This window comes from Haemaphysalis longicornis, unplaced genomic scaffold (assembly GCF_048455015.1).
Source record: "Haemaphysalis longicornis isolate Haplotype H1 unplaced genomic scaffold, Haemaphysalis longicornis Haplotype H1 scaffold_2, whole genome shotgun sequence".
NCBI lineage: Eukaryota > Metazoa > Arthropoda > Arachnida > Ixodida > Ixodidae > Haemaphysalis > Haemaphysalis longicornis.
In genome coordinates this window covers 38,233,766-38,252,308 of record NW_027526295.1, presented here as the reverse complement: position 1 = coordinate 38,252,308, position 18,543 = coordinate 38,233,766, and positions in this window count along the sequence as shown.

Genomic DNA, 18,543 nt, shown 5'->3' with positions numbered 1-18,543 from the left:
AGAATCTGTTCAGCGCTACGTTGTCTTTCCGCAAAAATGGTTCGACAGTCAAAATACGATATGACCATGTCTATATCGATGGCAAACGCTACGTGTGGGATGAGCATTTGAAGTCGATTAGGGAAGACAGAAGCAGTTCTGTCAATATGACTGGAGCATCTGCAGTTGCTTCTTCCTCTTCCCGGTGACGGACAAACAATGACTGTGATAGTAAGCTAGTGGTTTTAAATCTTAACGCTAGAAGTATTGTCAATAAATTTCCAGACTTGCTTGCTCTTCTGTCCGTATATTCACCTGACATTGTTGGGATTACTGAAACTTGGTTGCATGACGGCATCTACGATTCCGAATTCACCCCTCCCGGATATATCGCAGTTAGAACTGATCGTCAAATAGGGAAAGGAGGGGGTGTTGCTTTACTCCTTCGTCAAAGCCTTAAATTCTCAATCCTGCCCTCTCCCTCTGACATAGAATCCGCCTGGTGTAAACTTCATCTCCACAAGCAATCTGTAGTAATAGGTCTTTTCTATCGCCCACCCGGCTCTCCAATTGATACATTGCACAACTTAAGCCATTTTATGCTGAGTCATAACCTTCAACACGGTAACTTATTGTTAATGGGGGATTTTAATGTCCCAGGCATTGATTGGTCCTCGTTAAATTACTCTGGTAGCGACACTGCAATTGGGCGCGAGTTGATCACCCAATCTTTGAGTCTTGACCTTACCCAGATAGTACACTCCCCTACAAGACTGACTGCTATCCTTGACCTAGTTTTTGTGAACTCTAGATTGATGCAAAATGTCACCTATGATATAATTGATGGTATCTCGGACCACAAAGGTGTTCTTGTTTCAATTCCCTGTTCATTACCTAAACCTCGTACCGTCTATACAACGTTTCATGATTTCAACCGGGCTGACGATACCTCTATTATCGATACTTTAGCTGGCAATTTTAATACATTTTCTAATCTTAATCTCGATGGTGATGTAAACATTCTTGTAAAAAACTTTGAAAGTGTCATTCAAGATTGCATTAATCGCTTCGTTCCTCTTAAAACAAAGAAAATAAACCCGAACATTCCTTGGATGAATCGCGACATTTTACATGCATCGCGTAAAGTCAACCGCCTACGGCGTAAGAAATCATCCACCAATGGTCAGAGCATTGACCGCTTTCTCAAGGCCAAAGAGCTTCTTCATGCCAAAATTAATAGCGCTAAAGACTTTTATTTTCGTTTCCAGCTGCAGGGTTTATTGAAAACTAATCCACGTAAGTTTTGGCAAACAGTTTCACCTACTAACACCACACCGACCTCATTTGTTTCCGGAGGCCTAATAATCTCAGATACTAAAGAGATATCACACGCTTTTAACACGTATTTTAACTCAGTCTTTACGGACGATAACAGTGTAATTCCTCCGTTTTCGAATGCTCCTTGCTATTCTCCCATTACCGATGTTTCAGTGAGTGAGCAAGGGATTCTGAACCTAATTTTGAACTTAGATACTAAAAAAGGCGCGGGACCGGATAATATCCCGAATGCATTTCTCGTTCGCTACTCACTTTGGACATCCCGTTACCTCACCATCATTTTTCAGAAATCGCTGTCCACCGCCACTGTCCCTTTAGCATGGAAACATGCGAAGGTACTTCCGTTCTTTAAAGCGGGCGATCGACAACTGTTCTCGAACTACAGGCCCATCTCTATAACCTCACACTCATGTAAGCTTATCGAACATATAATTTTTAAACATATAATGGAGTACCTTGAGTCAAATTCCATACTTTCAAAACTTCAGCACGGTTTTCGTCGTGGTTTCAGTACTGTAACGCAACTGGTAGAATTTACACACGACATATCTCGCAGCATGGACTCCGGAAGCCAAATAGATGCCATATTCATAGACCTTTCAAAAGCTTTTGACACCGTCATTCATTCTAAATTACTGTGTAAATTAAACGCAATAAAAAAAAATCCTTCTCTTGTTCAATGGATTTCTAACTTTCTTTCCGAGCGCACACAATCTGTTTGTTTTAATTCTGCTGAATCTTCTACTATGGATGTCTCTTCAGGAGTTCCACAAGGCTCAGTCCTTGGACCACTGTTATTTCTCTTGTATATTAATGATCTTCCGAGTAACATAAATTCCAGTATACGACTTTATGCAGATGATTGCGTGTTATATCAAGTAATCAACTCGCAAAACGATCACCAAGTTCTCAACGAATCATTTGCTAACTTCTGTTCCTGGTGCAGTAAATGGCAGATGAAAATTAATTTTAATAAGACTGTTATACTAACCTTCACTACCAGCATATCCTCTTCCCAGTTCTGCTACTCGTTTAACAACTGCACGCTGTCTAGGGTAAATAATTACAAGTATCTTGGCGTTATCTTCGACAATAAATTATCATGGGCGAAACACATAGACTACATAACTGCTAAAGCCTTAAAAAAACTTGGATATTTACGTCGTGTTTTAGCTAAAGCTCCTAAAGATACTAAACTCATTATGTACAAGTCATTAATCCGCCCAATAATCGAATACGCCTCACCCGTGTGGAACCCGCACAAGCAGCTCGAAATTAATAAAATCGAATCAGTTCAACGAAAAGCCATTCGATTTATATGCCGCTGTTACGACAGACATTTTTCGCCCACCTCTGCTTTGCTGTCTCTTAATCTAACCCTACTTGCCGAACGCAGGCGCATCGAGTCGTTAAAATTGTTACATTCTGCCGTGCACGCCCCTTATAACGATACTCACTTCACATTTTCGAGACCATTATCAACGCGAAGCCATCACTATCTTAACCTGACATCAATATTTGCCCGAACCGATATTTTCAAATACAGTTTCTTTCCCCGCACCATAGAGTGGTGGAATGCCCTGCCTGGCTCTGTTCGTGCACAGCCGCAGCAGCAATTTTTGACAGTGGTCTAATCGCAATAATCGCAATAGTGTTCACGTCATCACTGTCTTCCCATTGTATTATAGTGTATGGCGCCTCTGTAAAATATAACTGTTTAAATTTTGCTACTGTATGTGTGTTGCTTTCGATGTAATTAATATGTAGTATTTGGTTTTCTTGTTTTATTTTTCCTAACCCGGTGTAGATACATTACACTGATCCCACATCTGCATTGTACAAAAACCTTTGTACCCACTCCTGCTATAACCCTCCCTGGGTTGCAGTATTTTGAAATAAATAAATAAATAAATAAATAAACCATGACGAGTGGGCGAAGCACTGGGGATCTTTCTTAGCATAAATCACCCAAAGCATTGCCCTCTCGCGTATGCAAATGAGTGACAACGCGTGTGTACAGTATGTACTTCGGTGTAGCTTGTTGTTGGCATTGCCGTTGAGCCGCTGCTTCCCGAGCACTCAACTCTGGGTCCGCTTGGCGTTTTTGTCGTTTTGCTGCCGCTTCTCGAGCTATCGCCTCCGGGGTAGCTTTTTGTCTGCGTAGATGTTGAGGCGCTGCATGCCACGCCTTACGTTCGTTTTCATCCTTGGCAGAAAGAGAATGTGTGGTCTGTAACGCGCTTATGTACCCATTTGAACCACAGCGCTCTTTCTCTCTCTCTCTCTTTCTCTCTCTCTCACTCTCTCTCTCTCTCCCTCAATCTCTCCCCATCTCTCTCTAACCTTTTGTGAACCTTTTATTTTGTTCTTGTAAACCTTTTGTGAACCTTTTGCTCACAGATGTTTCGATTTATACAGTGCTGTGCCGGGAGCACGGACGCCGGACGAACGCCGGACGGACAAGCCTCGGCCCTAAGGTATTTCGCCCCTAAAAGTGCGCCACCAATGCGAGGTGTGAAGTAGCCGCTCTTTGATGTTCTTGTACGTAGCCGACCGACCACTGTTTCGGGAAGCGACAGCTGTGGAGCGGCAACTGCAGCAGGGCACCTTGCAGCACGGACACCAGTCGAATTTGGCTAATTGCGCTGTCGTAATAACGACGAAAGCGACAGTCGGGAGCTGGTGCGCACCATCGTGCTCGAAGAACTGCGGATGCTCCAGCAAGGTGACAACCCAGCAACATGCGCTACCGTTACCGGCGTCCTCCGTGACGAAGTTCGGCGAGTAATAACTCCCCTGGTACCAACCCGGTTTGAGCGCCCTGTAGCAACGTACGTGGATGTGCTTGCATTCCAGCTTCTACATACGAACGCCCCAATTACACCGGTGTGCTCCGCACACCAGTTTCGGTCCCGTTACACATTCCACCTACTACGAAGCAGCCGCTCAGACGCCCCTTGAACCCGGCCACGTGGTGTGAGGCAAGTCGTCTAGAGCGCAAAGCGACTGCTTGGCGCACACCCGACAATCGGCCTCTCTGCTGCCATTGCGGGCAAGCCGGTCACATGGCCCGTCACTACCCTACCGCTCTATGGGACGGCGTGGGTTCCCGCCCGAAGCACCTGGACCACGCTACAGGGAACAGCCCCAAGAAATCGAGGAGTATCTTTCCACCTACGAGCCATCGCCCAATTTTTCGTAACTCATCAACCCAGATCATCTTCACCCCTCAGGTGCTCACCGCCTAAACGCAACGTTTCTCCTCGGCCAGCCGGGAGCAGGTCCTCGAGCCCGAGCCGGGGAAACTCAGACCAGCGATCCCCGTGAGTGGGGCCGCTGTGGAGCATGCTCTAGGGCCTGCACCGACACAACACCTGCGCGACTATCCGATTCGAACGTATTTTGAAGAAAATGAACTGATTTTGGCCGATATTCCCGCTCTCGTCGACAATGACCCGGTGACGACCCTCGTAGAAACAGGCGCTGATTATTCGATAATAGGCTGGTCACTCGCAAGCAAGCAACGTAAAGTCTCGACGCACTGATTTGGGCCCAAAATACACACAGCTGATGGCCACCTTGTGCAACTGGCGTCTGTACTGCCCGAATCAGAGTGCGAGACGCGACCTTCCGCGGGTTTTTTGTTGTGCTTAGGGAACGGCCAAAGCCTCTACTACTTGGTTGAGACCTCCTTCCTGAATACGGAGCTGATATCAACTTACGGGAGCTGATTGTTACATTTTTGACCCCGCGCCTTGGCAACGATGAGATGGACTTTGTGTCTAGACCTGCGTTACGTATTTGAGGCGGCAGCGTTACCCTACCTCCTCGAGCTAGTACGTTCGTTACTGTCGAGTGTTGCTGTCATCTTTTAGTTCCCGTATAGCCGAACAAAACGTTTAACGCCTGCTCACCCGCCAAATCTGTGTAGCGGGTGGCGTTGTTGACGTCAGCAACGGGACAACGAAAATAATATAATTAACTTCAGCACAGAACACCAGAATTTATCGGACAGGACAGCAGTCGCCTTATGTAAGAAATAAATGACCAGAACGCGCAACAAAACTTCACATCATTGCCTGCATAAAATCAACGAGGCATAGCTATGTAAGTTGACGTAAACCCCAACCAGACGCCATCACAGCAGCAACAACTTCTCGGCGTTATCCGCACTTTTAGTGACTGTTTCGCGACGCCATCGAAAGTGCGGAAAACAACAATACCTAAACATCATATCACCACTGGCGAAGGCGAACGACATATTCGGCAGCGCTCTTATCGAGTTTCGACTAAAGAACGGGAGCCCATTCGCTGTCTAATGAAGGAAATGCTCCAGGACGAGTCATACAACAGTCGACAAGTCCTTGGGTATCAGCGTTCGTCCTCGTTGAGAAGAACAACGCTACTGTTCGTTTTTGTGTGGACTACAACAAACTCAATAAAGTAACATGAAGTAACCCTTTTCCACGCATGGACTGCTCGTTAAACCGCTTGCGCCATGCTCGATTCTTTTCTTCTATTGATTTACGGAGCCGTTACTGGCAAATAGAGGTAGATGAACGAGATCACGGAAAAACAGCTTTTATTCCCCCTGAAGGGCAGTTCAAATTTAAGGCCTCTTTTAGGATGTGCTCGGCCCCAGCCATGTTCCAACGAATGATGGGCACTGTTCTGTCTGGACTAAAGCGGAAGACGTGTGACGTGTGTGGTGTATCTAGACGACATTATGGTGTTTTTATCAAAAACTTCGAAGAACACCTAAACTGGCTAGGTACCGTTCTTGTAGCCGTAAGCTACGCCCAGCTATCACAAATCCCACAGAAGTGCCACTTTGGGTGCGATTAGAAGAAATTTGTGGCTCGATTAGTCAGCTCTCAAGGCGTCCGTCCACATTTCAAAAGCACGGCGGCGGTTGCTGTTTTTCTAACGCCAGCCGACAAAAATGCCGTACGTCGTTTTCTAGGCGTTTGTACCAACTATCGATGGTTTGGGGAAAACTTTTCCAATGTAGCGGAACCGTTTACGGGCTTAACAAAGACACACGTACAGTTTATGTGGGGCCAGGAAGAGTACGCAGCATGTGATCAGCTCGAACATCGCTTGCAGAGCCCACCTCTCTAAGCCACTTCGACGAGGGCGCTGCCACTGAGCTGCACACAGATGCGAGAAACATTGGTTTGGTGGCGGTGCTAGTTCAGTGGCAAGGCGGTGTGGATCGGTTCGTACCTTACGTGAGCCGTCACGCACCGAAGCAAAATATTCCACTACAGGGAAGGAACTAACTATTCCATGACTGAGAATGCTTAACCATAATATGGGCCATTCGTAAATTTAAATTTAAACCATATCTGTAAGGGAGACTTTATCAAGGTGGCTAAGGATCATTACTCTTAATGTTGGTTGGCAAATCTAAAAGATCCTTCGGGGAGTCTCGCTCGCTGGATTCTCAAGTTGCAGGAGTTTGATGTGAGTATCACCTACAACTCGGATCGTAGGCATAGCGACACGGACTGCCTCTCCCGTGCCCCGATCAACAGAACCTCGAGTGACGAAGACGGTGACGAAGGATTTTTTGGAGCCATCACGCCCTCTGGCCTTGCCGAGTAACAAAGGGGTAATCCGTAGCTTAGCCCTGTCATTGGTTACCTTGAAGAGAACTCAAGCCCATTGCCAAGCTCTTTCGCACGTGGTCTTACGTCGTTTGGTTAGCGCACCAACATCCTGTATAAGCAACATTTCGGTGCCACAGTATTGATATGCTTGCTTATTCAACGGAAAGACATGCGTGACGACGTTTTACAGGCATGTTACGATGAACCATCTTTCGGAGATCTAGGCGTTGCACGTACCCCATCCGGCATACGCCTCCTTTATTACTGACCGAAGCTTGCCAAAGATGGGAAAAGGTACGTGCAGACTTTCAGGGACTGCCACATGCGAAAAAGGCCCCCAGCAAAACGTTTTACAACCCATTTATCCTCCAACGTACCATTTCAGCAAGTCGGCATGAATCTGCTGGGCCCTTTTCCTTTGTCGTACTCGGCAACAGATGGATTGTGGTTGCGACAGATTACTTGACATGCTACTGCGAAACAAACACTTATGCCCGGAGCACAGTTGATGAAGTTGCTAATTTCCACATTGAGGACATCGTAGTTCACCATGGCGCCCCAGCACTAGTGATAACTGAGAGAGGAGCGGCGTTCACGGTGCAACTTATTCAATAAGTCCTAGCGCTCAGCCGTAAGAGTCACCGCCGTACAACCATTTATCAACTCCAAGCAAATGAACTTACTGAACGGCTGCAAAGGACAATTGCCTATACGCAGTCTATGTACGTTGATGTGAACCACTGAAACTAAGATCATCCTTCTGTACGTACCTTTGCGTATAATACTGAGAGGCAAGCAACAACACAGTTCAGCCCTTTTCGTTCGGTTCATGGTAGAGACATCCGGACAATGTGGGACTCGGTGCTCTTACCTATCGACAATGGCAGCTTCCCTACAGATGCTCAAGAAAGTGTTCAGCACGCAGACGCCACACGCCAGCTATCACGCCAGGGCATTGTATGTCAGCAGGCAGTCGATTATCTTTGGTGTAACCCGCGACACCGACAAGCTGAATGCCAGCCAGGCCAACTGGTCTGGGTTGTGGAGCCTTGTTTGCCTAGGAGATCACTCCCAAAAGTTTAAGAGGCGTTACATCGGCCCCTCTAAAATAGTTAGTCGAACAGGTGCCGTCAATTACAAAGTGTTTCCCCAAGGAGCTGGGCGTTATCTCGCACCGCTACACAGTCTTACGTCGTTCACGTTGCAAGATTGAAATCGTGGTTCACCCGCCCGACTTCGCATTGAACTGCTCTATTTCCCGTCCCGTGTATTTTCCGTCTATTTATGAGATAGCATTTCACTCGGTGGAAACGTTAGCGGTCATTCAGGCATTACAGATCCAGGGTGTAGACGACCATTATGTACGAATACTAGAGGATATCTACAATGGGTCCACAGCTACCTTCATCCTCCATAAGGAGAGCAGTAAAATACCTATAAGGAAGGGCGTCAGACAAGAATACACAATCTCTCCAATGTTCTTCAAATATTGTTTACAAGAAGTACTCAGAACATTGGATTGGGAACATGTGGGAGTAAGCGTTAATGGAGAATATCTCGGTAACCTGAAATTTGCTGATGATGTTGCTTTGCTAAGTAGCTGGGGGGCCAAATTGCAAAGCATGCTTACCGCACTGGACAAACCGAATACAAACGTGGGCCTGAAAATTACTATGCAGAAAACTACAGTATTGATCAATAACCAAGGTAAAGCACAGCCGTTTGAGATAGGTGGCGAGGCAGTGGAAGTGGTAATCAAATATATCTACTTAGACCGAGTTGTGACCCCCGCTTCCAACCATGAGGCAGAGATAATCAGAAGGATAAGAATTGGGTGGAGTTTATTCGGCAGGCATTCTCAGATAATGAATGGCAGCCTACCATTGTCCCTGAAGAAGAAAATGTTTTACAGCTGCATCTTACCGGTACTCACCTACGGGGCAGAAACTTGGAGGCTAACTAAGAGGGTTCAACTTAAATTGAGGACGATTCAGCGAGCAATGGAACGGAAGATGATAGATGTAACATTAAGAGACAAGAAAAGAGCTGAGTGGATCAGGCAACAAACGCGTGTTAAGGACATTAGTAGAAATTAAGAACACGAAATGGACGTGGGCAGGGCATGTAATACGAAGGCAAGATAAACGTTGGCCATTAATGGTAACGGAGGGGATCCCTAAAGAAGGCAAGCGTGGCAGGGGGTGGCAGAATTTTAGATGGGCAGATAAGATGAAGACGTTCTCGGAGATAAATTGGTCGTAGTTCGGTGCAATTGGTCGATGCATTTACAGTGGACGAAATAATGCAGCAGATATTCCCTTTTCTGAACTGTGGCACACGGCCGTTTTTCCAAACGGAGTATGTACGATCGTACAAGGATTGGGGGTGAGAGCAGAACAGATGGTTGACGAGCTAGCGCTTCAATTTTGTTGCTTAGGTTCCTCTGTGAGCTTGTGTGTCGTCTACAAGTCCTGCTGGAGCAGCAAATATTGTGTTCCTGCATTTATTCGCTACAATATTACAGACGTTCTCGGAAGAGTAGTGCGAGTTTTGGGGGCTGTGCGGGCCTGCCTCTTTGTTCGACTTTTCGTATGATAGCACAAAACAATTATTACACCCATGCTATTTACTCTATTTATCTCTATAAAGGCTGTTAGTTACCTTTTTACGCTCTCAGTGCTGCCATTGGCGATACGTAGAGGGTTTGATTGCCGCCTGCGGCCCTACTTTCTGTCCCCCCCCCCCCCCCAGCCTACCTTTTGTCGTGTTTAACTTGACGGGAGAAAACTATGTCTATTCTATATAAAGACATAACACTTTTCCTAATTACATACATCAGTATTTCGTCCTTTGAAAATATAAGATGCATATAAGATGCACGAGTTTAACACTGACCAAATTGCACCCGTGACTCAAAACGATGCATTCACGCGTTGATGGGGTAGTTCCACTGCTCAATCAGAAAGGTTTGGTTTCAATCTGCGAATACGATACGCAAACTACGTCACTTAGAATGCAGGGAAAAAAAGAGAAAAAAGTGCCATCCTGCCAGAATTTAAACCCAGGACTTCGATCGATCGTGTGCGAGGCTTCAGAACACTGCGCCAGAAAAAAAATGTAATTTGAGCAGAAATACCCTGTAATCTACTATGAAACCCACCCTGTGTGTCACATAAATGTTTCTTATCGTATTTCAAGAATTTGTGGCTGGATGACTGAACATTTCTATTTCTTGAGTAAGAGTTCGGCAATAAGGTTTCCTAAATACCCAAACATAGCTCATCTGCAGCAACAGCTCTATTTGGGATGTAAATGGGATTTCGCAATGCGGGAATACTGCTCGCCGGGCTTTTCTTTTGCGCTTTACGTCACATCTTCCATCGATATTGATGCCTTTTTACCTAATAAACCTTCCGCAACTCCTGTTATGCTCTAGCTTATGTTTTCTAGAAGCGCTGCCAGTCGTACACGTAAAAGTCTGCAGTTGTAAAACGACTTGTCGCCAATGCTAACGGCCAAAGCGTCGTAAGCCGAAATACTCCTACTGCTGACCACGATGACGCGGGTTCGACTCAAGCCGCGGCGACAGCTTTTCTGGTGGAGGTGAAAAGCAAAATACCCGGTGTGTTGAGATTTTGGTGGACGGTCAAGATGCCCAGGTGGTAAAATATAATCCGGAGCCCTCCACTACGGCGCGCGTCATCGCCTTCATTGCGTCGGTGCGTTAAACCCTACAAGCAATCAACCAAGCGGAAATACGGATCAGATTATCAGTGGTGTTAAGCTGCATGTGCTTCATGGATTCAAATATGTTTATTACACACTAGGAACTAACAGAACAGACATTTATTACCGCACGAATGTGTTCGCAGTGCTGGTTTCGCTTTTCAATCGATTCCCCACGGCCGCTCGTCCCATCAGTACTGTCGGATAATTCGGTCAGCGAGTCAGTCGCGTACTTCCGGTCGGCCGACGGGTTCGTATCGCCGTCGATGTCGTGTGACCTGGCGGACTGCCAACTCGGATGTCGGCGTCGCCTTTGTGTCTTCGTCGTGTAGTTCTAGTTAACACGCTTTAACGGAAATCGTGGTAATAGAGTAAAGAAGATAAATGTGGACAAACAAGATAGCGTTAAGTGTGCTGCAGGAAGCGCTAATAAAGCTAAAAGGCCGCCGCGCCCTGTCGACGCTGGGCAGACGACGATTCTCCTTGGCGGAAGTGAGAGAAAAAGCCGTCCAATTGCAAGATTTCTGCTTTCTGACGCACATCGCAGAATCGATTATGTAGGTGCTGAAAGATGGCGGAGCCCAAAAACACGCATAAAAGGGCGGGACCGCAGCAAAAAACTTTGAGAAGAAATTATGAGCTTTCCGCTGCACGTAAAAATGTCATTATAGGCACAGATGAAGTTGACCACTCAATCTAACGATTGCGCTATTTCTTTGAGTCTACTCAAACCCCTTTCTGGACCCCTTTAGCGTACTTGTCCTAATTACGTATTTCACGGGAAAGTTTTAAATTTTGTAGAATTGCTTTCTGCTCTCAATACATCCGCTTCTGCAGGAAGGAAACGAACAGCCTCATGATTCTCCCGTTGAAAAAATTGACCGCGGATCAGCTCACGTTACTCCAAATGCCGTCGAAATGCGGCAGTCTTGACATATGACATAACTAGGGACCGGAACTTTAGGCAAAATGCCTATTTTTTACTTGAGTCCGTATCTAGCCTATTTAACGTATAAGCATGAACTAAGGGAAGGGGAGTATTTTAAGCAATAGTTAATTGTGCCTATACGTGCCTAATTTGAGGTCCGTGCCTATACAAGCTTTTAAGCTCCTATAAATGCCTTTTTTGTGCTGTCGAGTACAGATTTTGCCTAAATCAGTCGTATATCTCGATGCAAAAATGGGAGATCTATTGTTGGACCGATGGGAATGCATGAGCATCTTGTCCCTCTCCATTGCTAACTTGAGGCTTGCTAACATTGCTAACATTGCTAATTCAGCGCAGACCTATCCGAAGTCGCTGCTAACATCCCTTGGGCGAAGATCGAAAACAACACTTTCAAGAATTTCTTGCAAAAGTACTGCAAACAAAATGTACCATCAGAGTCGACTCTTCGCAAGGAGTACCTGCGACCACTGTACGAGAAGGCGCTACAAGAAATTAGAAGAGAAATCGGTGAATTCCACATATGGATTTATGTGGACTAGACGATAGATGCGACCGGACGAGTACTTGGTCACTGTAGTTGAGAGGCTACAGGCAGAAGAGAAAAGAACACGTTTACTAATCTGCGCAAAAGAGCTGGAAAAAACTAGCGGCGAGACCATCGCCCGCTTCTGTACCCCTCCGGAGCCCACGAAGACCGAGTAGTGATGCTCTACACAGATGCAGCAGCTTATATGCATAAGGCTGGTGCACTTCTCAAGGTTTTTTATCCAGACACATTGCACGTCACTTGTCTTGCTCACGGGATTCATCGGGTTTGTGAAGAGCTATGAAAGTCGTTCAGCTCGGTCAACGAACTGATAGCTGCAGGGAAGGCGGTGTTCCTCAAGGCTCCTTCTCGCGTTCGTGCTTTCAGGGAGCAGTTGCCGGGTGTACCTCTTCCACCGGAGCCTCTTGTTACCCGCTGGGGAACTTGGCTGAAGGCAGTGGAACACTACAACCAACACTTAAACGGTGTTAAGGCTGTTGTTAGCAGCTTTGCAGAAGAGAGAGTGTCGCCGTGAGAAGGGCCCAGAATGTTCTACATGATGGTACACTTCCATGTGACTTGGCCTATTTGTGTGCCCATTTCACGTTCTTGGCAACAACAATACAGAAACTTGAGAAAGTTCGGGCACCACGCTTACTCAAAATATTCAGCTGATTTTGGACGCCCAGGAAAGGTTCGCTAGTGCTCCCAGGGGACCTGCTGCTGACAGAGCTATAAAGAAGCTTAAGTCTGTCTTGGACAGAAATCCTTGATTTTCTACGCTGAAGGAACTGTCTGAGGTTTTGAGCGGCGGACATACCGCGATTCCAGATGGAATCAAAACATCCAACGTGACGAAGTACAAGTACGCTCCGCTAACTTCAGTGGATGTGGAGCGTTCTTTTTCTGCCTACAAGCAGATATTGACTGACAAAAGGCACAACTTCAAGCCCGAAAACCTGGAGATGGTGCTTGTTGGCCACTGCTTCCACAGCCTTTCGCACAGTGTTGCGTCAGCCTATATATATTTTAAAAGCGCGACCCTTACGTGTTTCATCAAGAAAATAAAATTGCATTTTCGAAATCCCGATGTTTGTATCCTGTGTTTACTCAAAGCCAAAAAATTGCCCTGAAATACACCGCCTGAGTAAATGTTATTCGAGCCTATATATGCCTATAAGGTAGTACTTAGCGCCTATATATGCCTAAATTACGATTTTGAGCGCCTACAATAGGCGCCTAAAACCCGATTTTTTACTGCCTAAACTTCCGGTCTCTAGACATAACAATGACATAACGGCTGCTCCTGTGTTATCCGCTCACCGGTCTATCGGTTGCCCTCTCTCCCCTCGGTTTCCACCTGGCGGATAAAGCTATCCCCCAAAGCTGTATCAACGTGAGTGCCACCATGATGTCCCGGTGTTGTTGCCAGATCAGTAATTATTTATACAGTGAACAATTTTTCTAAAGTGAGGCACAAATTCAGATCCCGAAAGTAATACTAGGCACCTTTTATGGCAATAACTGAGCATACTTACGAAGTATCGTATGCTTTTATAAGCTTCAAAAACGCATTTATGTTTGATACAAAATGCATCAAATATAAATCAAAAACAAATGCGGGATGAGGCTTCAAATTTTAATCCGATATTTTATGAGGAGCGTCTGTCATATGGGAGTAATTTAAAAAGCTTCACTGGGTCACACCTTGGTGGCGTATGTTGTGTCACTTCGTTTCTTGCGGAAACCAGCTTATCTACCCACGTGCTGCAGCGGCTGACCAGCCAACGATACGAATAAGGCCGGCGCTACCGCCGTTCATTCATTCATCAACTGTTCACTACGTGCCCGGAGTGGCTGCTGGCGATTTTAACTCACCGCCAGCCAGTTATGCATTATTACGTGAGACATTGCTTGGAGATAGGCTTACTTTGAGTTTATATTATTCGTATATTAAAAAGAAAAAAAATGTCCGAAAAATTTTTTCATTGCAAGTGTATAACTACGACCTTGCTTAAGTGTGGTGTTATGCTCTAACTGAACGCTGTTTTGATTTCTGGAGAGATAAAACAACCGCCAGCTAATAACAATAATGATAATTTTATTTGCACAATAACAGGCATTCTAGAAGAAGAAAAGGCGAAGCAGAAAGGAAATCCCACACGTAGAGGCATAAATTCTGAGTGCGAATGTGTGCGAGACTGATTGATACATGTTCCTTCGATCGCTGAAACCCGCAATTCGGAATTTTTGAAGATATAGTTGATGCTTTGAATGAGACGTTTCCGTACGTGCCCGGTTATCAGGACCACACCGCCTCAAGGTAGTTTTGACTGAAATGCCTGCGGTTTTGGCGGGAAATCAAGGTCTGTCTATAGAAACCCTCTTGGAAGCATCTTAACCTAAGGCACATACGCGCGTTCTGGGGTCGCGATGGCCCCATAGTGTATTTTGTTCAAGGCAAAGCCGACCATGAATGTATGTCTCCCTTCAGAAGTAAATGAATAATAGTGTGCATATAAATTAATTTTGGCACCTTATTAGCTAAATCATAGTGATTAATTTCGAAATAGCTGCCAAACAGATAACCATAACAGGTGAAGTAAAATACTTAGCATGAGACTATCATTCTTCTCTACTGTAGAGTATTGATAGATTTAATGTGTATTGCGATATCAGTCGCTAGGATGGCCGAAAATAAATCAAACTCAAAACATTTCTTTTCCGGCAGTTGCAGCTGACCGTATCTGTTCAGCTAGGACTATCTAGCGACGTTCTTCAGCTATACACAAAGGATAGAAGGAAGGTATATTATACCATCCACCACACAGTTAGAAATGCGTAGCACAGCCTTCTTATTTCTGCTAACGTCATACCGGTGCGAAAAAGATGCCATGCCCGACCTCGAATTTCCACGCTTCCATTCCAGCGTGCTCGCAGCAACAAGGATGACGAAGTTGCAGTACCAGAGCAGGATGCCAGTAATGCTGTACCTGATTATGAAAGGTTCGGGTAATGCTCATTCAGGTTTTGGTCATCACTATTGTTATCTTCATCAGACATAAGGGAGGCATAATGCCATGACACCGTGTGTTTCGTGTACTTCACACCATAGAGAACATTATGTGTTGCGATCCCGGCAACAAAATAAACACAAATATGATATCGACAGCCTTGCCGATCCATGCTTTCATCAGTTTTATTTGCAACATCAGAAATTATTTGTGCAAGCTGAACCGAATTAATTCCTGTACACGTACATCCCTATATTTCTCTTCATATGTGTAGCACATTACGCTCGCTCCGAGAACAAGCAAATGACACACAGAAGAGGCAAAAGGGTCAGATGTACATGCAGTTATCATCAAACAAGATTTATTTCACCACCAGTAATCCCACCAGGCGTATAGGAAAATTTGTGGTGGTAAAAGCGAGGCTAAGGTGACCGAATGTGCAAGTTTAAAGAAAGAAAGAAACAATAGACGAAAGGTAGGGAAGTTAACCAAGGAAAGAAGGCGAAGAACAGTGTGACTCATTGCGTTAGACATGAAATAGAAATAAGAGAGTTGAGAGGGAAAGAAAGGACTGGTAAAAAATAAACGATAGAAAATTGGGTATAATGTAAAACAACAGGGCGTGGAAACGGCTAGTAGAAAGACAACACCGCGGCCCAAAAAAAGTTTAATATACGCAGGCAACAGAACAAATTTGGCAAACGATGGTTGATGCAAGCTGGTACTGTGTGTTTTTTTTCTCTATTATGCAATTAAACTTGCTTCTTCAAGACAAGAATTGATTTCACTGCTTTGGCTGCACCTGTCTAAAGCAGCAGAAATACGACTGATTTGCGGTGCACATAATATAAATATTGTTCAAACGTTTTTTTATTAGTTTTTATTTTTCCCGAAGTGGAGCTTCTCTTTTGATGCAAGCTTTTGTGCCTAACTGAATCGTAGAATTGCACTTGTTCTGTTCATTTTACACTAGTCTATGCTGCATCTATTTACATCGGTTTATCTCGTTCTTCTTCTCTTTTCAAGCGCATAAGGTTTTTACATTCAAATTGGTATTTTCTTCAAAGAGGTATTGTGGCTGTTAGCGCTATCTGCTTATTGGCTTTAAACATGCTTTAGCTCTGCTGGAGAAACTGAGCTGCCAACATTGTTTTCCTCTATTTATTCTGAGAGAAGAGGAACATGGAATTTTAAGCGGTAACAGCACTACAGCGATTGTATTTAACACTTCCACTCCTTTTATTGTATTTCGGAGTACTGAAAGGCACAGTTACAGCAGACCCAGAATTGCACTGCGTGTTTTGCATAATACCTGTGATGAGATGACTGACAGTTGTGCTGCGCGCATCGGAAATGGCCTCGACGACGACGAAGTTCAACTGTTTAATGTGGACGATCACCCTGTGGGGGTATGTGCCGCCTTGGTGTCGTCAGCAGGGAACCGGCGGAATAGCCGGTAGAAAAACGTTATGTCAGAGAAGCAGGAAGGGGTGATCGTGGCTGGGGAAAACGGACAGTGGAGTCGGTGGAGCCGCGCTCTGAGGGCTGGCTACAAAATGCTGTAGCCGTGACCGCCCGAGGCTGTCGTTAAGGACGCCCAGAGACCCAGTTAGGCTGCAAGGTAGCCGTCGACGACCGGGCATTAAGTCGCCAGCATCGACTGGACGACGTGTCGGTACCCGTGTCAACCACCAAGAGATCGCCGACAACCGGGACAGTAGCAGAATCGACTGCATCGACAGTGCCAGCGCACGTGAAACATTTTATTCCTTACCGGTTCCTGTTGAAAGTGAACTTGAACACCCACCGCGGTGGCTCAGTGGCTAAGGCGTTGCGCTGCTGAGCACAAATTCACTGGTTAGATTCCCGGCCGCTGCGGCCGCTTTTCTGATGGAGGCGAAAAGCAAAAATGCCCGTGTGTACGAGATTTCGGCGCACGTTAAAGATCCCAAGGTGGTCAAAATTCTTCCGGAGCCCTCCACTATGGCGCGCCTCATCGCCTGCGTTGCGTCGGCGCGTTAAACCCTACAATCAATCAATTAATCGATCAAAGTAAACTGGAACGTTTGAATTTTATGCCCTAGTAGAACTCTGTCTTTAGGATTGATATCCGTGTCGCATTCTTCTTCTCCCTATGAAGTCCCACTTGTTTAGTCGTCCAGATAAATGTTTGTGTCCGTGGTCATAAAGCTTCCCAGGGGCCTCTCTCGTGTGTGCAACGCAAATCTCAATTTCTAGCCACTAAATACATCACAATACTCTTGTAGTCTCTGGTGGGCTTTGATGGAGATTTTTGTGCAGCTATGAAATAATTTATTCGCTTCTTAAAGCAACCTGCAAAGAGTGTTAATGTGGCTTCTGTGACGTCCCCCAAGCACACACCTCTGCGCGATCTTCGAAGCTTACCTAGAAAGAGGAAACATCTCTGGAGTGAGTTTCTTGAGGCACATAACATAGTAATACGTTCCTTGGGTTATTGAATCTAAGGTAATCCAAGCACCACTAATTAAAGGCATCAGAATTGAGGATAAGCAGTTGACACGCGTGCTGCAGGCGCCTCAAAGACAGTCATTTCCATTATTCGAAAAGTCGTGTTTCCTTAGAATAAAGTGCAATAACATTTAAGGGGTACATTTGCACGGATTTTAGGGTAGGATTGTCCAGATCAAACTTCTATTCGCTAGAAAAATAAGCGGTTTGAAACGGCAGCTCAACGAAGCTTGAAGACATTATCTAGGGGAGGGGGGGGGGGCTGAAAAATGTTAACAAGGCGCGGCCGAGACCGAACAACAAAGAAGAAATTACCCGGAACTAGCGCTGGACATCAAACTTATTTCTGTTACGGCACACAAAAGAAGGTATGCATAATCAGCGCATACGTACACAAGGGCGACCAATCAGGGAAGATATCGGGGGAAAAAAGCAATTAGGAGACCTTATTCATTTTTAAAAGAAGAAGGAAAAGAAATGGCCGGTGGTATTATTGAGCTCTCGTGGGAGCGCACCTCCATTCGAATCAGTGCAGGGGTGGGAATGAGAGGGAAAGAGGTTAGGAGAAAAAAAATTAGAAAAATTAGAAAAACTAGAAAAGAACAGTTTTACTGCTGTCGATCGCATCACACACAACACACCTCGAATTCTGCTGGCTGCCGTGATGCTGTGTCCGGGTTACGAGAAGCCTCGACAGGAACGGTGAAGCGCACAGGCGAGCTTGCTGTGACAAGGAACGAAGTCTGCGGCGGTTCCGACCAGGCCGTCTGACGGGCACTGAGAGCGGCAGCTGACACTCGAGGGCCCACAGCGGCAGAGCGAAAGCCGGTCGACATACACTCAGCAGCCCACCCGGACGACGGGCAGCCGAAACGAAGTCCGTCCTGTTGTCGAGTAGCGTGAAAAAAT